Here is a 25,862-nt window from a genome sequence, read left to right on the forward strand (position 1 = left end):
CATCACATGGCCATCAAAGAGTAAACCTGTGTACTCACCCTTGGGACTGTCACAGGGCCATCACCATCAAAGAGTGAAGCTGAGCACTCATCTTTGGGGAAGGACTATTCTATTCCTTTAATATGAGGTAAGGAATTCACAGGGGAGGAAGTGCTACTGTTTATATTTTCTTTATCATAGGAGTTCCAGAGCTTACTTTTGTTCAAATATATATCCTGGCTCTGGAGAATTGGTCTGATGAGAAGAGAAATGGGAGGAAGCAACCATGAAACAGAAGAGTTGGTGAACAGAGGCTTCAGATACTACCTAGAGTAAGAGCCCTATTGAAACCACAGGTAGACTAAAAAGAGAAATGCCTCACCTAAAAGTGTGGCTCAATCCTTACAGTAGATAATTCATGTTAGTCAGGGCCATGAGGCACTTGGAAGATGCTGGTAGGAAGAAAAATATTGGCCACACTCACTGAGGGTAGAGACATTCCCCACCATAACTGAATTCTAGGCTGAGCTCAGAATGGAGGTCTCTCTACCCAGTGGCCATTGATATGTAGATGAATGTGCTTGTATCTTATTGGGAGATGATCTGGCAATATTAAGAACAAACCCTTCTCTTATTTCCCAGGCCTTTAGGAAGGTTTTCTCTCCTATTGATTCCCCAATAAAGTTATTTCCTTGTGGTCCTTTAGTTACCAGTGTTTCAAGGTAAGTTAAGTATATGGTTAGTGTGAACTGCTAAACTTGGAATCCTTTCCCAAAACTGTTAGGCCAGGGAAGGAGGAACAGCTTGATGAAGTCGCTGTGGAGTTCCTTCGGGCTTTGAACAAATTGCTCTAATATGAGGAGTCACCAGTCTGCTTCCCAGTGTCATTAAGGAGCCCCATGTGAAGGAAAGATATTAGTTTTCACTTAGAGAGCGAAGGCCACCAACAACTGAGGAGAGAAAGACTGCAATATGGTTAATGGGGCAATTTGGTGACCCAATTGGGAGCCCAGACATTTTGCCTCCTGCCAAGCTCTAGCAAATTTGTATGATACAGAAACAGAGCAGGACGAATAGATCAATGCATTTGTTCATTCTATTAAGGAGGAAAGGGAGAGGCATAGTTTGCGTTTCTTTCTATCAAAACCAATTTCTTCACCTCACAGGCATGAGGATTGCATCACAACATCCTTTGTGCAGAGAGCTGGAAAGGTTCCCAGCTGGGAAAGGTCGAGTTTTATGTAACGAAATTTGAACCAATAATCAGTCTTTCACCTCAGAGACGTCTGTTGTATTAAAAACTTAATAAATATTAATTACATGTTAAGGCTAGTCTTGTTTCATTTTACAGATCTCCCTCCCTCTCTTCCTTAAATCTGCAAAAAAAAAAAAAAAAAAAAAAAAAAAAAGAACATTTTTTTCCTTTTCTAAGAAGTCCTATAGTATGACTTAGCTTTCAATCTGTTTTGTGTTTTATTTCTACTTCTGAGGTTACATCAAAATTTGACTATATTTTGTTTTGAACTGAATTGGCTTCTTTTTACTATGGAGAGTGAATGAAGGTAGGCTGAGGAAAAAGCAGAGAATGGAATTCAGCCTAGAGTCAGTATCTTCTTTCATTGCTTAAGGGGCATAACCGAGCATCCTAATTACTGTTGCATCTTTAACCTCCCATCATCCACCCATGGACCCAGTTGTTCTTTCTAGACTGTGACAGAGGGAATGACTTCCTGTTGTGGGAGCTGTAGGTTTGCATCCATCCTATTCTGTTACAACAAAATCATGATTTACTTAGAAATCCATCTTCTTCCTGTTTAGTTCCTGTTTAGGACATGGAAGCTGTGGGTCATTGGCCCTGGGCTGCCTGACTGATCCCAGCACTAAATACTTTTGTCTTCTGGTAAACTCACCTGGACGTATGAAGCTCCTATCACTGACAGCCAGCAAACTCCCCACTTCAGAGGACATGATAAACACAGGTCAGATGAATACAGCAAAAATTAGTTCCAGGTAATCATCTTATAAAGAAACTTGACTTCTCTTTCTGGGAGGTTTAGAACTGGAAGAGCAGAAGCCTGGAGCTGTAGAAGTCACTCACAACAAAGCCAGTAAGTATGCAAAGAGCAGAGTCTAAAGTGGACAGGTCATGATTCTGGGCTATTTGCCTTTCTGATAAGGAAACACCCCAACCCTAGGACCCTCTCAGACACCCATGTATTTGTTTTCCAACACCCGTGGGCTTTGTGCATCATTCAGTCTTAAAGTATTATACTAGACCAAGCAGTGATTCTTTTTAAAAGTCTGGTGTGCTGGCTTGTGTCATATTCATCGAAAGGTAATGAGAAAGAAGACAGTGGATTCTGCATAGAAAGCATCTATCTGCAAACACGAGTGTTTCAATAACCATTGAAGAACAACAACCCAATGAATGCTTCAGGCAAAGTGACCTGGGAAAGCTTCCTCTTGGCCAACATGGAAACAGGAGTTTCGGATTGGCGGAGGAAAAGAGGGACACTTCACAACTTCCCAGAACAATCAGTGGTGGAAAACATTGTATGGAGAAGTGCATGATCAAGGGAGAAAAAGGTAAAGTAGTGTCTGGATAGGTCTTTTTCCTGAATGGGTGACAAGGTTACTAGGCCCTGAAGAAGAATAAGAGGCTGAAAGATGGGGCTTCTCTCATTAGAGATGCTGGATAACGGCGTGGAGGTTGGGAAGTACTTGTACAGAGAATGAACAAAGATCCTATTGCATGAACCTGGGAGTGCTGTCTAGCCATTTATCTGAGGGACTCATGAGGGAGGGAATTTGTGAATGTGGAGCAAAGCTAGCAGTCCTCAAAGGCTGATATGATAAGGGGAGGGGGGTAAGAGGAGTAAAGTAGCCATGTCCTGGTTTAATGAATTTGAAATCTAAGGAATAAAGGATGAAAAATCGATTTGGAAGGAAAATATATTAGACTTGATTTTAGAAAGTAATGTGGTCACAGAATATTTGAGTTATGTAACCATGAGTTGAGCTGGAGCTATGGAAACAACCCACAGGTGAGGACTGAAACACGGACCCAGGGGATTGCGGCCACAGTGCCTTTGGTCAAACTTCTTAGAAGTGAAGATTCTCTAAAAAAGTGATTGTCAGTAGGACGGATGCAAATTGAGTCTAAATCTCAGGGGCACAGGTAAGAAAGAGGATGAGGACAGACTGACCCCAACCTGGGTCTCAGGAAGGAGGATTAAGGCTGTAGTGTTTATCAAAGTTGCTTAGAAAGTGATTTTTATATAAGACAGAGGAGACCCAGGTGAAGTGACCCACACAGCACAGGCAGGGAAGGGCCAAGTGAGATGGAATCAATTTACTTGGAAAATGCTTTTCCTTAGGCAAAGGGCCACATTTGTTCAGTAAAGGATTGTATATGGGATTATTTTTTTAAAAAACCATAATAATCAGTCTGTTCTAACTAAGCACTGCTCCCAAAATACATTTCTCCCAGTGTGTATGTATACACAAAAATATAACTTTATAGTTTATGAATGTGTATGGATATGCAGACACAAATGTGTTAGGAGGGTGTCTGGACAGGCACCGTGGTACTGTGAGGCTGGGATGCTAGAAAGCAAAGCAGAGAGGACACATTACTCTGGCATTTGCCATCAGCTCCTTGCCATTGGCAGTACAGTGTGTGTTGAGAAGTCAGATTTTTTGTTTTAATTTCCTTATCTGATATCACCAGAAAGGGACCTGAGAAACCTGTATTGACTCTCAGCCACACCCTGATCTGGCCACTCAGATATCTAAGGACATGCAGTTTGTCTATGCTTGGCTTCTTAGTCGGTGCAGTGAGGTCTAGGGGTGGAGAGTTGAAGCTTCCAGGCTAATCCTCTATATGATTTGAGGGTTGACTTCACAGGTCTGAGGAGGATAAAAACACCTGGCCATGTTCTCATCTGCAGCTGACTCACACATGCTAAGTGTCAGAGTTAATAGGATCCAGACTGAGAAGACTTTAAAAATATCTCTAGGCTTTTAAAACAATCCATACTGGTTTTAGTTCAGCCTTCTAATTAGAATGAAACCTCTTCCACACATCTGTTTTGCAACCCCGAATAATATCCTTTGGTCTTCTACAATAGAGAAGTCAGTGAGCTCTGAGGTTTGCTGTCCTATGCCATGCATAAAAGAATTGTTGGAAAGAGACTGGGTGGCCCAGCCTCATTAGTGTGGCTGTCCCAGAAGCTCTAAGTCCAAGCTAAGAAAAGTGTCCTTTTGCTTGGTTTAAGTAATTCCCTGGCTATTACCAGAGGCTATGTGATCCTGAGACCCACAGATGTGCTAAGAGGACTTTTGGATTCCAGCCCAGTGCTTTAAAAAATATTTTTAATGTTTTGTATGGCTCCTACTGCCAAGCCCCAGAAAAATAAAAGCAAGCACAGAAAATAGAGCTGGAGAAAGAAGAAAAGAGGGGTAAACAAGGAAAGGGAGAATAAGAGATATGAGAAAGAACTGAGGGATAAAAAGAAGGAAAAATTGCAGGAGGAAAAGGGAAGGAGGAAAGAGGAAGAAGGAAGGGAGGGAGGGGGAGAAAGAAGAAAGAAAGGAAGGAGACTAGAAAGGAGTTGGAGGGCGACAGGAGGTGAAGCGAGGCAGAATATGAGGAGTCCAGAAGGTAATGGATTTGATGATAGAGAAACAGATGGCTGATCTGGAGGGGGAGGGGAGGCTGTCTGCAGGCGCTCATCTGAACAAAATCCAACTTCCTACAGGCAGCTGCCGGGAGCCCTATCCATCATCCACATTCAGGTTCCCACGATCAATGCCACAGTCAGTCATTGGCCATCCTTGAAACACCAGAATCATTATGAACAAACACCAGAGACCCACATATTGAACTCTTCTTACTGCTCCAGAGGCCAGCAATGCCAAACACACAAGCTTCGAAAAAATTGCTTTATGGGGAGGGTATGTGTGTGGATAAGGTCACTTACTGTTCATCTAAATAAGCCTTAAGACAAATGAAATAACACTCATCTAGCTGTTACTCTGCTGAAGGGCACTCCCCTGCACATAATGTTAGGAGTATATGCTTACCAGTTTGTCCAGAGATTAGGGATGTCTGGCCCCACAAATCTGATGGTATGATGGAATGGTCCAGGTGCTCTGGGTCCTCTCAGACCTTGTACATCTTCTTGTACTAGCCTCAGGTAGTCCCTCTTCCCTACCCATCCTTTGAAAGAGGGTTCTAGTGTTCTCTTCCCAATGTTGCTTCTCAAGGCTCGTGGGTGTTGGTTGTTCAGACTTTACTGTGTATTGACAGATGCAGAAGTCTCATATTCCACATCCTTGTAAAGATCACCATACATGTACACTTCCCCTGATACTCTTCTGCCATGTTTCCAGTTGTCTGTTTTGTCTCTCTACGTCTAGGATCAGTTTGATCTGTACACTGTTTACCTGGTTTCTATACCAACCATCTCTGGATTGCCTACTTTTCTCCTTACTTCCTCCCTCCCTCCCTCCCTCCCTCCCTCCCTCCCTCCCTCCCTCCCTCCCTCCCTTCCTCTCTCTGTATATGTGTGTGCTGATGCACATGCAAAAGCCGAAGGAGAACTTCTGGTATCTTTTTCTATTACTTTCTACTTTATTCCATTGAGACAGGGTTTTTCTCTGAACCTGGCACTTGCTGTTTTTTGGCTAGTCTAGCAACCTGAAAGCCTAGCCAGTTCTCCACATATCTCACATATGATAATGCTGGGGTTACCGGTAAATACGGACAGGCCTGGCTTTTCATGTGGGTACTGCAAATCCAAACTTGGGCATTTGGACATTTCTTTAAAAGGAATTGTATCACATATCTCAGGGCTTTATTATACTGTGTCCTAGCATGTTACCTAATCTTGTACATAGTTCATGTAAGTCCTTGAGATTATGATGTTAGAGAGAAATCAATCTGGATTTTGAGTCCTAGCTCTACCTCACTTCAGTCACTGAACCCAGGGAACCAACATTTCAATTACCCTGTGGCATGTTCCACTTATTACTTCCAACCTCAGCAGCCTCAGTATACAGATGAGAATAATGAATCTCAGAAACCTTCGGTAGCATGTCTGCGCAAGCACAGCAGCCAGGGACACTTCCACTTAAGCTGTCAGAACCCCCAAGAAAGCTCTTAGTTATTAAGTGTTGCCGAGTTTCAATAAAAGGAAGATTAAATATGGCAAGACCGTTTAGGACAATCTCCTAATGCTCCAAATTTTATTCTACTGGTGACCAGATCCTTCTAGAAATTATTTTTTTATATAATCTCAGAATTTCAAAACAAAAAGCATCTTTGGCCCTAAGGGACTCCAGGGCTACTGGGTCTTTTGGCAGTCTGTGGTCTCCTACCTCAATCTCCCTGGTTGGCTTCAAGCCATTGTAACGCCCCCCATCCCCTCCTTCAGTAAATATTTTATCTCTCACAAACAGCTGGGAGGAGAGAGGTGCGCGGGCGGCAGGCTGGGTCAATCCTGTTTAAATATTGATCACAAACATGGTTAAAATAAAAGTTTATCGACTCAGCTGGCGACTCTGCAGCTTCAACACTCTGCAGAACAGCTTTCCCTGTGTGGTGACTCCACACAACTCACTTGAGTTATGATGTTAATAAGTGAGGCCCTTCCTTGGGGAGTGTGGTTATGTCCTGGAGGCAGCTTCAGGAAGAAAGCAGCCTTCTGCTGGAGCCATTGCCAAGACCAATGTCTCCCGTTCTGGCAGGGCAGCCTTGGGGTTGCTTCTCTTTCAGCTAGCACACTTCTTCCCGAGATTAAGAACCTGTATCCCCTGCGACCTCGAGAATAGGGGATAAAGTGAAGAGCAGAGAGACCTGTAAGGGCCCTGGCATCAGTGGATGATTCTCTTCTCCTGGGGCTTTTCAAACAAACATTAGTGTATATCAGAATCCTCAGAGAATTCAGGACAATGAAAACTCATGGTCCATTCTGGGGCCACTGACAGGAAGAGTAGGGTGGTTTATCTAACCAGATGCATCTACTCTTATGGAGCATACCACTCCCCCAAGATATAGAAAGTCATTGGCAAGAAAAATAAAACCTGCTCTGATCTCAGGTACTAGAGCATATTGAAGCAGCTAGGCAACGGCTTTCACATTCCTGATGAAAGTCCCTGGCAACTCAGGACCACATGAAAACTTAGGAGAGTGGTCAACAGCTGGAAGGCAGGAGACTCACGGCTCCTCAGCATTACCCTAGGCTTCTGAAAATGATAGCTTGAAGGTCACAATACACTTTAAGTGTCTTTCTTTCACAGACATGGTAGTGAAGTTCCAACTATAGGTCATCTTTGTATATGTTCATCTAGAAAAATATGCTCAACTGGAACACATCAATTAGAGATATGTTTATCTAGAGAGTCTAGGTAGGAGCCCATTTTCCCCCCTGGAGGATAGCTGTAACATCTAACAGGTTACGAAGGTGATGGGAGGCTGCCTTTAAGGGAAAACTCAGCTGGGTATGAGTCCTAGCAAAGGTTCTGCATCTTTGATCTCACAAGAGTGAGTGGAAGAAATGGCATCCAGAACTTTCCAAGCATTTTTCCCTTAGAGTTTAGTTCTGCCTATCCCGGCTCTGTCCTCTAGACAGAAAAGGCCATAGGGGGAGTGTATAAGGAAGGGTTAGTAACGCAGAGAGAGGATTCAGGAGAAACAGTTGACATATGCTAACTCAGCCAGGATTGATTGAAATGTTCTTCCACTTGTATTAAAACTTTTTGTACTATCATGTCACTCATGAAGATGGAGAGGTAGTAATTAAAAGACTTAGCTTCCTTCATAGTGGCAGACATGCTGGAGAGGGTCTTGAGAAAGCATCTAATCGGGCAAAGGAAAAAGTATGTTCTTGCCCCAGGGCCTTTGCATTTCCCTTTAGTTTGTACCATTCTTCCCAGAAATCTATGTCTTTCTGTTCTTCTAGTAAAATCTCTAGCTAAACAACTTCCATAGGCCTCCCTGCTAACAAGGCAGCCACCATACTTTCTGAAACTCTGTGTCTACTATTCTTCCATTCTCTACCTTGTAGCACTTGTCAGTACTTGACATTTTGTTCAGCTTTGTATTTTAATGCAACTTAGCCTGTCTCTGGGAGGTGTCTACATTCCATATAAATGGGTTTGCTTGCTGTCTTCTATACTGTGTCCTGAGGGTTTCATCTCTGAAAAGTGCACCATGGATGCCCTGTAAAGGCTTCAGGGTGAGTGAATACTAGAGCTGTCACTGTCCATTCTACTCTAGGACCCCTCCAGAGAATCTATTTCTAAACTGTAAAGCACCATTCCTAATGTATTAGTCTACATTGCCAAGACAAAGTTTTCCCTTCTAACTTAAAACCTTCTATTTCAAACTGGTGCTTTGCTTTTCTTTAAAAAAACTTCCTAGAGGAAACCAAGAGTACTTTTTATTAGGGATGTGTATATATATATATATTTTAAGAGAGTATATGATACCAAGCCCTTCCTCCATGCACAGATGGGGGAAAGGTACCAGATTTTCCCCTCACATTTGCAGAGTCATCAACTGTGGAGAAGGTCTAGTTTCATTGTATCATTTTAGCAGAATATTGTGTACTCAGAAATTTCCCAGAAATGTTTCTTAGGTCCTTCAAAGCCCTGAGACTGGCATCTTCCTTTTCTGTAGAGAAGACAAACATTATAGAAGTGAGTGGCTTGGCAAAGGCTACAGAATCTGGCCACTAGAAACAGAAATTGCTGAGAAGAAACTGGCATCCAGCTCAGATGTCCAGGCCCCTAGCTCAATCCTAAGTCTCTTTTGGAAAATAAAGTTTCTAAAGAAGGAAGGGTTGGCTTCTAGAGTCAGGCTTCAGACCAAATCTGAGGGCATGAGACCACTCTGTGGAACAGTCTTGCTCTGGGCTATGGCCAATGAGGTGGCCAGTTGCCCCAGGATTTCTGATGAAAAATATTTGCCACAGGTAGCTGCTGCTCTCCTGGTATATGGCACTCCTCTTAGAAAACAGCTTATCTGGTGATACCACAAACAACCAGCATGATGCTTTTACTCTGTTCCTAGTATCCAATACTAATCACTCAGATGGAGCTGGGTGAAGGCTTATGCACTCCGAGGGACTTGCAGGGTTCCAATATAGGAAGACTAATTTACAGAGGAGACTGCAGCTTGTGAAGGTAAAAAATCAGCGAGGAGGAAGGAGAGCAACCACCATGACATGTGAATGAGAATCAGGAAGTGAGTGAGTCCATGAGAACCTGTCACATGTTTGGGACAATGCACTGCCCTATGTGGGAACTGCAAACAAGGATTTACATGGCTTTGCTTGTGATGAAGTTCTAGCTGAAAATACTAAAACCTGAACCATGGATACAGCTGAAGACACCTTTGCTGAACAGTGATCAATAGGGATATTTGATGTGTAGACTCATTAACTAAGCTCCAACAGGATCATGGATCAAGAGAAGCCCCAGCCATGTACATGAAAAACTGTTATGTCTGACTCACTCATAGGGCAGAGAGCATGGGGTTTCTAGAGTTCTGTATATCTACCTTCCTCTACCACTCCATACCACTCCATACCACTCCATAAATTCTCTCACGGATCCCAGGGCTCCTTGATTGGGCTAGACTGGGTGCCTAGTAATCTTCTGGAGTCTGCCTTTTCTATCGCCCCTGAACCATAACTGGGGTTGCAGAAGTAGGCTTCCTGCCTGACTTTTGTATGGATTCTAGGACTCTAAATTGGGTACTTACATTTCTGCTCTGCCCACTTAGCTCTCAGAACTGACATTTGAAACCAAGTGACTCTTTTGTGTGGGATGTTCTGTACTCCATATATTATGGCACTTTTTTTTTTTTTTAAACGAGGCACAAACAAACCCACACAAATTTGGAAAAGGGAAATCTCAATGAGAAAATGCTCCCATAATATTTGCATAGAGGTGGGGGTATTTCTCAATTCAGAAAAAATGTTTTAGAGACCAGGTCACTATCAGCCCTGGGCATGTGGTCCTGGATTATATAACAAGGGAAGCCATGAAGAATGAGCCAGTGAGAAGTCTCCTTTCCAGTTTCTGCCTCCATCTTCCTGGAGTTCCATGAAGAACAAGCCAGTGAGCAGTCTCCTTTCCAGTCTCTGCCTCCATCTTCCTGGAGTTCCATGAAGAACAAGCCAGTGAGCAGTCTCCTTTCCAGTTTCTGCCTCCATCTTCCTGGAGTTCCTGGCTTGACTTCTCTGAGTGGTTATGTGACCTGAAAATTATCAGTTTACAAGATGAAATGCCACCCCTCACATCACTTTCTGTATGGTGTTTCAGCACACAACAGAAACCCTAGGACTAACTCTAACCTTAACTTTCCAGAGATCAAGAGCAAAATATCTTTGAACGTGGCCAGAGGTTTCCTAAGCTACAAAAATCACCCCTAGTTCAAAACTACCAATAACTCATAAAAAAAAACAACCAAACAAACAATAACAATAACAACAATAAAAACCACTTGACCTACCAACGACTGACATCCTATAAGGTTAACTTGCTAAGGTAGAGCCAGGTTATGGTAATACAGGATGCCAAGCAAGGGCGCTTTCTAATCCCAGTTGCTGGGATGGAGATCAGAGACCAAACCTCCAGTGATGTTGACTTCTGTGCTTAGGAGCTACTGTGCTTCCTAAAACTGACCTTCCTATCAGCCCCAGGCATCAACTCAACTAAACCTGACAGGCCTCCCCCACCCACTAAGAACCTATGGGGAAAAAAGAAGGTTGCTACTATGTTTTGAAAGATAGCTAGAAGAAATAACCTTGGGAATTCAAGGAGTTCTGAGTCTGTTTTCTCAGAGGTAAGTTTTATGTTTCCTTTGGGAGAACACAAAGCTACAGGCAAGACATAAAAGAATATTTTTTAATAAAAAGTTCAGACTGACTTTCTATTGGTGAAAACACACCATTTGTACTCAGTTGCCAGAGGGATGCCAGCCTGGTTTGAATGTAAAATGTCTATCTATGAAAAGCTCCTGTCTAGAATGCTTGTTCCCTAGCTAGTGGAACTGTTTCAGTAAGCTGTGGACCCTTCTAGAAGTGGGAACTAGCTGGTTGAAGACGGTCATCAGGGCTGGGCTTTTGAAAGTTATACCCAGCTCTTGCTGATTCTTGTCTGCTCTTTGTGCTCCCTGGTCTGCCATGATGTCTGCCTGGTCAGCCTCTTTGATGGCACATGCACCCTGCCACCCTATGCAACTACCAGCCCAAACAAGTCTTTCCTTCCCGGGGCGGCTTCTGTCAGGTATTTTGGTCACAGCATTGGTAAAGTGACTAACTCAGAAGTTAAGAGATTCTGAAGGTGAGAGGTGGGTAACATGGCTGTAAAATTCTAGTGCGGCTTTGTGTGCTTTTGTGTTGTATGGTGTATGCTGTGTGCTTGTATGCCTGTATTCTGTGTGTTATGTGCTGTGTGTTTGTGTACTGTGTGATGTGTACTGTGTGCTTGTGTGCTGTGTACTGTGTTCTGTGTGATTGTGTGCTGTGTGCTGCACACTGTGTGTTTCTTGCAGTATGAATTCTGAGCCTGTCTCTGTAGCTGTGAGACATCCTTGCCACCTCCCCTCAACTGCCTCCTAGTTTTAGGCACCATTCTGTCTTGCAAGCAGAGTGAATTCTTATGGTCAATCACTGAGTGAAAAGGCAGGAATCACCCTGTCTGTCCTCTGTTGCAAATGGCAGGCAGAAGGTTAATCCAGGGTTTTACACTAGCTCTGGTCCACACAGCAGCTGACAGGATGGCTGCTCACTTTCCTTCTGGCTCCCACATGTCACAGAACCTGTTGGCACATGATTCAAACCCCCATATCCCATCAAAGTTAACCATCCCCTTGAAAATGAATGCACAGTTAACAAAGTGATAAGTTGATGCTTAAACTTTAAGCAGATTGCTCCCAGCTAATCTCAGTTAAGTGGCAGATGAGATCACAGGCTTTCAGCTCTCCATGAGCCCCAGCACCCAACAAAACAAGACTGCCTCCTCAGGGAAAACACTTGTGCAATGCTTTCTTCTCCCAGAATTGGGTGCACATGGAGTAAAGGCAAGGAAGACAGGAAAGAGAAAGGATACCTTGCTAAACTGAGGGTGAGGTTAGCTGTGTAGTCCTAAGAGCTCTAAGTAACCACTCTGAGCCACGTTTACTATAATGGAAATTCAGATAAAGTTATTTCTTCTGCAGAGAGGGTCTTGTTAAACAGTGCACGTGTGAACAGAGGTGTTGGCCCTGGCTTTGCACTTCAGAAGGCTTTGGTAATCAAGAGTGTCAACCACTGGGGCCCAAGAGTAGAAAGACAAATAAAGTGCCTGTCCTCAAATAGCATATTACCTAGAAAAAGCATGACACAAGGACCAAAGAGATCCAGCTGGCTAGTTTGCACCACAAGAGAAGGTTTTGGGACAGGTGTAACAAAAACTTCACTGAGTTTGAAAAGCAGGCAGAAATATCTTAGTTGAAGAGGACAGGGCAAGGGAAAGATTTCTAGGTAGAGGGTTCAGCATGGGGAGAGCCCTGAGAAAGAGGTGATGTCACTGTTAGAAACCCAGAGTCAGGCTTTGGAGCACCATGTAGAGACATTAGGGTGCCACAGGATGTTGTAGAAATTTCCAGCCTAGAGGAAGATACAGAGTGGTCCCGTATTTTCATGGTGGTTTCAGTAAATAAGGTACTTGTTGTGGTCTTGGATGTGGTTGAATTAGATCCTCCACTGACTTATGTATGAAAAGTTAGGGTCTCAGGGCTGCAGTGGATAGATGGTAGTTAGATTGTCAAAGGGTGTCCCTAAGAGAAGGTCATGTCAGGAGGTCATCATCCTTGTAAAGGACTGAGAGGGTTTTGGTGGGATGTAGTTCTCCTCAAAGCATCACAAAAATGAATGAATGAATGAATGAATGAATGAATGAATGAATGGACTGGTCCAGCTCTTTCCTGGCATCCCATCTCATACCATGTGATCTCTCTGTGTCACAAATTGTGTCCATGGTACCACTGCACTCTGTTTCACCAAGACAGCGTCTTGCCCTTGAACGTCACAACTATAGGCCAATAAATCTCTTTCCTTTACAAAACATGTCACCTCATGTATTTCACACTGGGACAGAAAATACATCAGTCCAGAGTTGGTGCCAGAATCTTTCACACAGAGAATGTTGTCTTCCTATTGCAAGGTGGAATAGCTTTGAACAGAACCAGTGAAGTATTGAGCTCCTTCAAATCCAAGCTCATAATTCAGTGTTTTTGTGATTTTTTTTGTTGTATGAACAGTTAATAATGATCAAAATAGGCAATGGCAAAGAAAAGTGAGTCTTATTTATAACATCTAGTCTTCTGAGTTGATAGCACACCCTTTAAATATCTCAGCAGCTCTGACTTCATCACATACAGCAGCTGTCTCCCCAGAATATGGTGTCAGAGGAAAATTGTTAACAGAAATGTTTTGGAAGTCATTTCTTCTGCTGTGCATGCCCTGCCTGCTTCTCAACAAGACTGTCATTTTCCCTGATGTACTCCTGCAGACTTTGTTTATAGTTCTTTCAATTAAAGCATTTCTCCACTGTATTGCACTACTCAATTTTTATTAATCTATTTTTTTTTCTCTAGAAAATAAATTCTACTTAACTTATATCCTATGCATGGAAAGTGTTACTGTACTTACCTGGGGAAAAAGCAAAAGTAAATGAATGACTTTAGACGTAGGAAACCTGATATTGTAATTTTAGGCTGGTAAGAGGTGAGTGGAGTAGAAAAATTCTTACCAGGTTTACTTCTAATTTAAAAAATTATATTCAACTTTAGGTGTTTAACATAAGGAAATACTTAATTAAATTACCTTACAACTGTTGAATGATCAAAGGACAATAGAAACTAATATTCATGCATAGTTTATGGTTACAAGATATTTTTGTTAATATTCAGGTTTTAAAAGCATTACTAAATATTACAAAGAAAGCACAAAAAATGAATAAAAATCTGCATTTATAAGGAAAACACCTGGACTGAAAAATAGGTTGACTATAATTGTTGTCTCTGGAAAATAATATTTAACTTTCTTTTACTTCTTGAATATTTCTTATTGACTTGGCCAAGTGGAATTCTTGTCTTAAGTGCCTTTCTCTGAAATGCTTTTTTTTTTCTTTGTATTTACAGATTGCCAGTTCTCTGAGGCCAGCTCCGTCCTTGTTCTTGAATCTCATCATTCTCATCTACTTCTCTGACCCCAGAGCTTTTCTATTATAACGTGAGCTAAAAGTTTACTACATCTCAGATCTCCCTGTAGTAACTCAGTTGGTTAAGATGAAAATCATGAGACTCTAGAGGGAGAACATCCAAATTTGAATCTTGATCCTGATTTTGATTCCCAGACTATCTTTGTGAAAAGTCATTTATTCTCTCAGTACCTGTTCCATCGTTTATAAAACCAACCTGTCTTATACCTAGACACAAGAACACATCTTTTTAGCCATGCTTAGGACTAATCTGAAACCTTCTTACAAAAACCCATTCAGCGAAGCTGCGGTGATTGCTTCTGACTTACACAGACAATGTCTTTACTTCAGCTGTAGACATACCCAGAGACACACACAACTATAAATCAGATTAGCATTCTCTGCTGTGCGCCTGGAATAAATTTTACATTTTACAACCCAGTTACTGACAATATATATTTTTGACACATTTGTTCATCTCCTGTTTCATCTGTTATTGAATCCACCCACCCATGGTATGGCCACTTTTGAGTTCTTGCAACGGGATTGTTATAAACTAGTTCTGGCTCTCAAGGAACTTAAAGTTCTGTGTCAGAGAATGGAAAGCGCAGAGCAAGTAGAACAGACTTGTGACATAATGGGGAAATAGAAGATGTACAGGTGAGAGGTACCCAGGAATGCATAGGGAAATAGCTGTGAGTCTGAGGAGAGACAGGAGGATAAAGAAATAATAAGGTATTATCCAATAAACTGCATGCAATTCCAGAGAATGAAAACTCTAGTTGAGTTCAGAGTTGCTGCAAAATTTAATGTTTGTGTCACTGACCCAGAAGATATGGGCTCAGAGATTTGTATTTAAATTTTTTTATTGTGAAGTTGAAGGATTCCTCAGAGGAATCCACCAAAACCCAGGTCAAAATGAATACAGTAGATGGACATTAGTGGAAGATGAGCTGGAGAGGTAGCTCATGCTAACAAAATGGCAGTGACTTGAGTGTTTATATGTGGTTATAAACCTTAATGTTTTGTCTGGGAAAGTGAGACAAGGTTATCTACCATCTATGGAGAAAAAGTAGGCCATGATTTTTGGAAGGTTCAAGGTTGCATTGAACTTGAGGTCTTGTGAGTTTTCAGGCAGATATGCAAGAAATAGCTGGAGATGAGGGGTTCAGAGCTTTGGAAATACAACTAAAATGTGCTTTGGCATGCTAGGATAAAGGGATAAAGACAGAAGCACAAAGTCCAGGCCACATGCTCACAACAAAACAGAAGCTGAAATCCCTAATGAATATTAAGAATGAACATTTAATGTAGCTTAGAGCTTCCTGGAAGTCTGGGCAAATGCAAGCTTTTTTTTTTTTTTTTTTGGTGGATGTTATTTTTCAATTTGTTAGAGTTTTTGAAAAAGAAAAACCACCAGCAGTGAGTTTGCTCAACATAATATATTAGAATTTAAAAAGAAATGGCAAAGTGCTAATGAAACTCTATAAAATGGAGAATCAAGAATTCCAGTGTAAGGATTCTGAATTCATACTGCAACTCAAGAAAGGGCAGATATCAGCCTAAGTTCTCCTTAACATCTCTGATGGTTTTCCCTTGTAGCATATGGTAGGAAAATGGAATAGACCTAACACTTGCCTCTTCGGCAGAAAAAGTCATTATTTTTTTCTTCTAAACTGAAAATATTATATAATGCACTACTTAAATTTAGCAAAATGTGTGTGTTACTTCAGGCTCAGCCCACCGCTTCCAAGCCCCTCAGTTTTACAAATGCTGGCTGCCTTGTGAAGTACCCCAGTTTCTTACTCTCTTCTCCAGAATAAGCAATACTTCTTACTCAGGTTTGTGAATTTATTCATTCAAATATCTGTTCTCTCTTTCTTTATACTTCTGTTTGAGGGGTTGGTGTTCAAACCCACGGTTTTATACATACTGGGCAAGCGATCCATTGCCTTGTTACTGTATTTTTAATGCTTATTTTATTTATGCTTATATAACTGAGTCTGGAGCTGCTGTCCTAGGTAGCTATGAACCACTTGACATAGATTCTGGAAACCAAACTCAAGTCTTCTGCCAAGATTAGTAAATACTCTTACAGACTGAGCCCTCTCTCTCTCTAGACTTTCATGTTGTTCTTTTGCAACAGGATCTCCCCATGTAGCTGAGAATGGATTCAAGTCTATATCTTCAAGCTACACATCTTGAGTTGCATCTGTATACCCCCTCAACTGAGAAACGAACTCCATCCTCATTACTAACTGCAGATCCCCTACTAGCTACTGAAAATATTGAGCAAAAATCTCGACTATTAACCTATTATATAAAATCAACCTGGTTTTACATTATTTCCAAGGATTGTCAAGTTTTATGAATACCAATAAAAAGTGAAACCCCCCCCCAAAAAAAAAAAAAAAAAAAAAAAAAAAGAAAGGGCAGATATTTGACCTTTTCAGAGGTCACAGAGAAAATTTTCAATATGTTGCCAAATGTCTATAAAAGCTGGTTACCGTACAATAAATCTGTGTTGAAATGATGCCTTGGCATATAACACTTGAATGAACCCTTGTGTGTCTTCAAAGACGGTCGGTTAACATGAGTAAAAACTGCAAGTAGTCTGGTATGGTGCAACTCATACCTAGTCAAGCACTGCGTTATTCCTCCCCTTTCAACAGCCCTCTGTGCTAGGTCCTGAACACCATAGTCACAATTCATGTCTAGTCTACACAGAGTGTCCCTGCTCTTGACATGCTTGGCCCATACCTCAGCTGTGGATAACTCAGAAAGATGCTTTTATTTGCAGTCTTGTCATTCTAGTCTTGGTGGGGACAATTTAGTTTCCCCTACTAGGCAGGCTTTCTTAAGTATTGCTTTGTTTTTCAAATATGATTTGCTTATAACTCAAAAGGAAAAGAAAAGTATCAAAAGGTTGGAGCATAATCCTGATCTGATTGCTGTTTTCTTGATTCCATCTACATATGAGACCCTTGAAGGTCCTGATGGGTCAGGCTCTTCAGAGATGATTTGTAGTATGGTACTGTGTCAACAGTGTGGTAGACACAAGCAAAGTAGCATATACTTGTGACTCAGTAGGGCAGCAGAGGCTACACAGGTATGAGGCATGCAGGATATGCCAGGTAAAAAATCTGAGTCTGAGGAGAAAAAGTAGGGTACAGTCTCTGATGGTCTCTCCAACAAAGCATCATAGCCTGATCCATGGTGCCTGATCCATGAAGTTTGTTGTCTCAACTGAGGAGCTTTTAAGTTGAACTTCAGAGTAAGTAAAAACAACAAAAACAAACAAGCAACAACAACTACAACAACAAAACCCCACTGGTTTTCCAGAGTGAACTCTGAGTACTTCTATCATTCCAGATTGGCTCTTCTGTGAAGGGTTCGGCAGCAAATTCAGCAATGAAACAATATTCATGAATGCCACAATTAAAACAGCATCTACTGCCTCTTAACTTTATTGTTGTTTTCTGACTTGAGAATCTTACTAATATCCCATGGAATTAATGTTCTACAGAGAACATTATGGTAAATGCTAGCTTAATGTTTCAACATTTACAAAACATATTCATGGTTATTATCTCAGATTGGTCTCTGGCGAGGCACAGTGCTTGAATGTTTTTATTGTGGAAAAAAAAATACATGATTTACAGCAGGCTAACCACCATCCAGGACTGACTGGACAAAAGCTACCAGGAGGAAAGAAGATTTTAAGCATGTCAAAATGGGAGGGATGTCAGTAATCTCTCCTTTCTCTGTTGCTAGACTTAATTCAAGCCAAATCTTTAGTCCTTTTTGATAATCAGTGATCTATATCCAGAGTCAGGAAGAAGGGTGGAATATGTTGTAAGGTTAACCCCACAGCTAGTCCTGATGCCATGTACGTACGCTGCCCGCTTCTACTCATTCCCTGGTCCTAGTTTACACTTATGGTGAAGGTTTTTCTCCTCTTACTTACATTGGGTCTTTGGGGAAAAATGCTTTCCTTCATCTATAACTTGGCTTCAGCCTCATTTCACATTGCCAGTACTCCAGGGTCATCTCTGCATCACATCTTTAAGAGACTCTTTATTGGCACTCAAGAAACTGGTGTCATTCAGAACTCAACTTTTATCTCTTGGACACTGTCTGTTGCCATAGAAATGTGCTCTCAGGGGCTCTTCAGGCTGCTGGAACTTGCTACAAGAGCCCACAAAAGCTCTCAGACAGTGCTGGGGCTGGCTGGTCCTAACGCCACCATTCCCTGGCCTGCAAAGTGCTCCTTCACTCTACTGGATCCTGACTCACACAAGCCTCTGCAGAAATGCACTGAAGAGAGTAGTTAGTGCTTCCTATGCAAGGAGGGTGGCTTAGCTAACTTGAAAAATGCAAGAAAATGCTGTGCTACTCTCAGATGCTTAGGGGGAGGGCTCCTATCATTGGCGTAACCATAATGTCTGTGGCAGAGATGGCTGTGAAGATAGATTCTGTGCTATAGAATCATGGGAATTAACAGATGTAGTTAGGTCTAGCATGCTCAGTGAAGTAGATACAGATATGACTGGGGTAACGGAAGAAATGGATAATCTGCTTGATGACCATTCCATGCAGCCCTAGGAATGGACTTGGTAATAATCCATCTCTGAAAAAGGCAGGAAGCCCAGCCTGAGCCTTAGTAGAGTAGCTTGTCCTGCTAGGAAGCAGCAAGTCCTGGGGAGGCCAGTCTCTAGAGGCATTTGTGAGATCAAGAGCTATAGTGATCTGTCCAGGGAAGTGTGCCTGCTGGGCTGTAGAGATGTAAATGAGGTATAGGTAGCAGTTCCTGGGGCTACCTGTGGCAGACTTCAGGTACTGGGGGATGCTCAGGAAGTAGGAAGACAAGGAAAGAGGAAATGTTGTCATAACACAGCCCAGACTTCTGACTTCTTTGGCTTTCGATTGGTATATGACATTCATTTGTATTTCTTGCCTTTTATCAGACATTTTTAACTTTAGCACTACTGACTTTGTGGGTTGAAAAATTCGGCATCGAGGGAGCCATTCTCTGAATAAAGATATTCATTTATTTTTATTACTTTATTACTTTATTTACTTATTACTTTTTTACTTTACTTATTTATTTAGTTATGAGAAATTAGTTATCACTCTGTAGACTGACCTGGAACTCATTATCACCCTGCCTCTGCTTCTTGAGTGCTGAGCTGAAAGGTATGCCAGCATGCCCAGTCCAGTAAGATATTTACCGTCTTCGGCCTTTTATTAACCAAGCTTCAGTAGGCTCAAGGGAGTGAGTCCATAAGACAAAATTATTTCCAGACGTTATCAAATGTCCCATGAGATGGAGGAAACCTTTCTTCCCTTCCTGAGAGCCACTGTCTTCAGGAAAATAACTCAGGACTGATTAGACAGAACTGGACCCTAAGCAAAAGCCCAGTAAAGGCTCAGCTCCAGCCATGTTAAGAAGGAATGTTGGAGCGAAACCTAGGTTTATGCACCTTCATAGTGTGTAGAAAATCAATTCTATAAGGGATCTGTAATGGCAATTTTACAATTTTAGTTAAAAAAACCCCACAGAAATATTATAAAAATGCTTTCATTTTAATACCAGGTGTGGGATATGAAGCTGACTGTGATTTGCCTCATGCTCTAGCAGGGCATGATTTTGCCAGCTTCTGATAGTTTCTGCAATTGTGTGATATTTTTAATTCTGGGGACCTTTTGGAGCGTTTATAAGTGCTAGGACACTGAGAGAGGTGGAGGCTGTTTGGTTGGTTGTGTTGGTCACAGTTTGTTAAGTAGTCTCATGCAAAGAAGAAACACCAAAAAGAAGAAATTAGGTATCCTAACAGCAAAGATCAAACTTGCCCCCAAGGAACTTGATGCCCCCAATATTTTCCTCTCTATTCTTTTATTCTCTCCCATCCAATGTTAGGGGTTTGAAAAGGTGGAAGAAAAAGGGGTGGAGAAGGGTGGGAGAAAAATCCCACAAAGTAGGAAAGCCCATCTACAGGGCTTCAGAGCTCTGTGTCTCTGGACCATGGACACTGAAAACTAAAATTTGTGCAGTTCTATGGGCCCCAGGGCTCTGTGTCTCTGAGTGTTGTGAATACTGAACACCAACAATGAGATTGATTACAGGCTTCACCTGATGACAGGGCCAGGAATAGATATAGCTGGTCCTAGTCAGATTGGTGGGGAGCTGGAGAGACTGTGTCTCCTTCACACACATCCAATTATGTCTATGACAATAATAAGAAGCCCCTGCTGCTGCTGCATACACCCACCATGAACAAAGAACTATTAGAACACTTCATTTTTTTTTTTGTCATCTTGTTATGTATCTATCTCATTTCCTGACTTCCTTCAGGTCTCTGTTTAACTGTTATTTGAGATGTTTTCTCAAGTTCTATTGTATAACAATAGTGTATTCTCTTTCATTCCATAGCTTAGGGTTTTATTGCTAAGAAGACACACTATGACCATGACAACTCTTATAAAGGAAAACATTTAGTTGGGGCCAGCTTACAGTTCAGGGGTTAGTCATGTGGGAAGTATGGTGGCATACAGGCAGACATTGTACTGGAGAGATAGCTAAGAGTCCTATATCCGGATTGGCAAACATCTGGAAGAAAGAGGGCACCGGGCCCGGACTGAGCTTCTGAAACATAAAAGCCCATCCCCAGTGACACGCTGCCTCCAAAAACAAACAAACAAACAAACAAACAAACACCACTCTACACAGGTCTACTGGGGCCAATTGCATTCATACTTCAAAACTCCATGTCTAGTTTTAATCATTCATCTCCTTCCTCATAAAAATAAGTTCTTCTACATAGCACTTGCTGCACTGAGTGAGGGGCTATGGGTTGAATTGTGTTGTTTACATATTTCTGTATGTCCAAACATGACATATGTAATTGGAGATTTTTTTCCTTTTTGTTTTTGTTTTCTCAAATGCTTCCTTAAAAAAAAAAAAACTCTCTATGCTCAAAAGTTACTAAGCCTATTTCACGTATAATCAGGTTTTACTTTTTGCTGTCCAATTTTTAATTTTATTTACTTTTTTATTGTTTCATACCCCCTTTCATTTCTTCCCTCTAAACCCTTGGTCTCTTTTAAATTCATTTCTTCTTTTTCTTTAATTTTTGCTGTTGTTGTTGGTAGTGTGTGTGTGTGTGTGTGTGTGTGTGTGTTGTGTTTGTATTTGTGTATATTTCTAAATATGAAATACATCCTGATCCATCTACACAGTGTTACATGTATGAATGTTTTCAGGGCTGGCTGTTTAGTATTGGATAGCCAATCCGTGTGCTATTCCCTGTGGAAGATTATTATTCCTGCTCTCAGCATTACTTAGTGCCTGTAGTTCATGAGCTCCTCCCCCTTTTAAGTTGACAAGTCTATAATACAATCCGTATTCTAGTCATGACTAGACAACCATGTTGGTATAGCTTCTTTGACATTTCTAGGAAGTTTTAATGTTTAATTTCAACTGAGGTCACTTGGGTGAGTCCTCCTTCAGTCTGGCTAGTGACCTTTAATAATAATAAGTTTACACCACAAAGGGACAGCAGAGACAAATATGGACAGAAGGATGATGGATCCAGTGAGGACCTGGGGCAGGTTGTTATCAGTAAGCCAAAGAGAGAAGACTGAGGAAGCACAAACCCCATTGGCTCCTTGATGCTGGGCTTATTTCCTGCAGAGCTATGGAAGGTAAGGCTTTTACAAGCCCCTAGTGTGTGCTGTTCAGTTTGACAGCTCAAGAAAGTCAATGCTTTAAACTCTAAACCTTGTTCAAAAGGCATAAAAATTTTAAGTGTTACAATATTAAACCTCTTTGTTCTTCTATCATTTCTCTTGGTGATTTTACCTGCTGTTTAGTGTTGAACCCTGAGAGGTAGTAGCCCGTGGACTTGGCCAGTGCAGACTTCTCAGGAGTCCAGATGCTCATCTCTGACTTAGAGCACTCATTACTCCTGTGAATGAGAATTATACTCCGTATTTGTTACTTAGCTTTCTGTCACTGTAACAAAACATATAAAGTATAGGCTCTAAAAGGTTTATTTTGGAAACTTTGGCCCGTAGTGTTTTGGTACAAAATCAATGTATTAAATGTATTCAATCATCTTCCCAGCCTTAATTATAGTCTTTAAGTTTTAGAAAAATCTATTCCTGATGTATAAAAATTGGACACCAAATGTGGATGAGACCTAGAGTCTGAAAGAACATGATTTCAATGCAAAGGGAGAATTTCCTTTTGGGCCTGCAGTGAGGCAGAGAGAAGTCATGGGGTGAAGTCAGTAGTGAGGCAAAGCTGTTCACCTTATCACAGCCAGAAAGGAAAGAGGTGTGGGACAGAGTGCAAGTATCCTCTTCAAGGCCATGTCTCCAGTGACTGACTTCATCCACTAGGTTTTGCCTTATTACAGGTTCTACTACCTCCTGCCAGTACCACAAGCTTATGACCAAACCTTTAACATGCAGACCTGTCAGAGGACACTGAAACATGGTATATAAGTGTGAAACTGACACGAGTCAGTTCCTTGTAGTGATCCAGCTTGATGTGGCTATAGCATCTTAATCAAAAGAGCTGTTTTACTGAGCACACATTGTAAACCCAAGGACTAAGCAGAGTTCATTGTTCCAGCCACTGACACCCTGACTCCCAGATCATTTCTTAGTTAATGCCACCATGTTAAGAGCCTTGAGAAGGTCCAGGGATTTTTTTTTCTCTTGTCCTATGGTACAAGTCTCTTTCATGCTCTTGTCTTTTTTAATTAATTAATCAATTGATTTACAGCCCACTAGTTTCCCCCTCCTGGTCACTCCTCCCACAATCCTTCCTTCCTCCTCACTCTCCTTTTCCTCTCACAGGTAGGGTTCCCAGTATCCCCTCACTCTGGCACATCAAGTCTCTGAGAAGCTAGGCACATCCTCTACCACTGAGGCCGGACTAGAAGAACGTATCCCACTTACAGCCAGCAGGTCTTGGGACAGCCCCGACTCCTGTTGTTTGGCCCCCACATGAAGACCAAGCTGCACATCTGCTACATATGTGCGGGAAGCCTATCTGTGTATGTTCTTTAGTTAGTGATTTAGTTTTGAGAGCCCCAAGGGTCTTTAGTTGACTCTGTTGGTCTACCTGTGGAGTTCCTATACCCTTCAGAGCCTCAATTCTTCCTCCTATTCTTCTATAAGAGCCCCCCAAGCTCTATCCACTGTTTGTTTGTGGATGTTTGCATTTGTCTGAGTCAGCTAATGGGTGAACCGTATCAGATGATAGCCATCCTAGGCTCCTGTCTGTGGATTATCAGGACTTGGTGTTTGCCCATGAGATGGCTCTTACATTGGGGCAGTTATTGGTTGGCCATTACCTCTGTCTCTGCTTTATTTCCTGTGCCTACATTTCTTATAGACAGCATACATTTTGGGTTGATGTTTTGTAGGTGAGTTGGTGTCCCTATTGCACTATGGTGGTTTCTGCCTGGTTACAGAAGGTGGCCTCTTCAGGTTCCATATCCCAATACTGTGAATCACAGATAAGTTCACCCTCTTTGAATTTGGGGTGCCTCCCTTATCCCAGGTCTGTCTTCCCCACCCCCTCAGTTTCATATTTCCTTTCATTCTCATGGGCATCTTGCCATTTATGTTTGTATCTTAAGTCATTACTAAATTTCTCATTGTGCAACCTGGGGTTCCTCTGCCTCGCTCCTCAGGTCCTTCCCCCCCCCCCCCCCGCCACTGCTTTTCATATACCAGGAGTGAATTTTTTATGGTGAAATTCCCCATGATGCATACAAAAAATCCAAAATACAAACCAGTTTTAGCATCATACATTTGTAACCCCAGTACTGGGGAGGCAGAGACAAGGGGATCCCTGGAACTTTCTGGCAGCCAGTCTAGCCAAATTAGTGAGCTCCTGATTTGGTTAGAAATTGTGATTAAAAATAAAGTGGAGACTGATTGAGGAAGACCGTAGAGAATCTACCTCTGGCCTCCATTTTTTCAAGGAACATATCTATCTCTGGAGCTAGTCAGATACATGCAAATCTCACCTTTTGTTCCTTTGATTAGCCTTGGGAAAGCCACTTTTCCTTGCTGCAATTTTCTCACCTATAAAAGAATAAATAAAAACAGCTTCCACTTTATAGCGATGCTACTGTACTTGCAGAAGCCAGTGATTGATTATAGGGTACTTGGAAACATACCCCCCCACTCCATGCCTATGTTAAATAATTGTTAGTCTAAGAGACAGAACTACTCACCAACCCTCTCATGTTCACCCCTCAAAACCCAGAATTTTGTTTTGTAAAAAGTCAGCATTCAGTCCTTGGTGTTTGTTTGGGCCTGCTACCTCCTTTGAAGTAGTGGGGTTGCACTGAACCCACAGCTCAATGCTCTGCTCTGCCTCACTGTTTCTTACCCCAGTCACATCCTTGTGTATGAAGGGCATTGAGCTAGATTCTTTCCCAAACTTTCCCAGGCTCTGACTTTCTAAACTTCAAGTCTGTTTCTGGTCTGCCTGCCTCCCTATCCTAGCTGCAGTGACATGTGTGACCTTGGTTTCCTCAGCTTCAGTTTTGTGGGGGGAGAACATTTCTGGTTCTGGAAGCATCGTGGTCCTGGCCTGATTCTATAAAAAGAACACAAGAAATTGATGGGTTCCTCCTCCAGGGGAGTGTCTGGCTGTTTCCCCTAGGAAGAACTGGCCCTCCCGTTGCTGGTCACCTTCTCTCTTAAATGTCATTTGGTTTGGAAGATCTCTTTCCCATTTTCTTAACAATCTCTGACCAACCTTTCACCAACTCTATCTCTTACTGTCAGTAATCCTTCTCAAGAACTGTCCCCATGGGACCACAACATCCCCTGAATTCCATGGATCTTATGCTGATTCCAACAGAGGGGATGCCGAGGGGTGGACGCCCTGAGAAAGAAGCCAGGTTGAAGACTTTATCTGCTTCTTGCAGCTGCATCTTTTGTGAGCTGCATTCTCTGCCTCGTCAATACCATTTCCCATTAAATTAAATAGCTTATTGACTGGTGTGGCATGTGGAGATGGGGTTGATGGGATTCACAGAGGCTCCTCACCCCTCTCCCCTCCCTGCAACAATCACAGGTCACTGCTCAGTAAATCAGTTGGTAATGGAGTTTGAACTCTGAGAAACAGCTCTGTGTACCCTTTTTATTTGTTTTTAATTTGTATCAATGGTAATTCTGTCTGTTTCAATTTATGTGGTGGTACAGGCTGCAGAACAGAGGAAGTGCCTCTTTTTTCTTTTTACCCCATTAGCCACGATGGGCAAACCTGTTCTGGTGGGCAGGGATTGTTTCCCCTTAAGTCCTGCTGTCTGGGCCTCACCACATATAGAGATGATCTTAGAATGAGTTTTTCAAGCCTGAAAATAGCCACTGGTTCCTTTTTGCTCTGCAGACTGATTGTAGGATGGTAGGGGTGCTGTTGGAAGGACCAGCCTTGTCCTGTGTCCTACAGGACTTCAAGGTTGCAAAGCCTGAAACCTAGCTGGTCCTAAAGTGATTTGCACATGCACTTGTTGTAAACAACATCCTCTCCTCTGGTCTTGTGCTCTTAGATCTTTACTGGCAGGTAGGTAACTTTTCTGGTGCATTAGTGTCCG

This window comes from Micromys minutus (genome assembly GCF_963924665.1).
Source record: "Micromys minutus genome assembly, chromosome: 1".
NCBI lineage: Eukaryota > Metazoa > Chordata > Mammalia > Rodentia > Muridae > Micromys > Micromys minutus.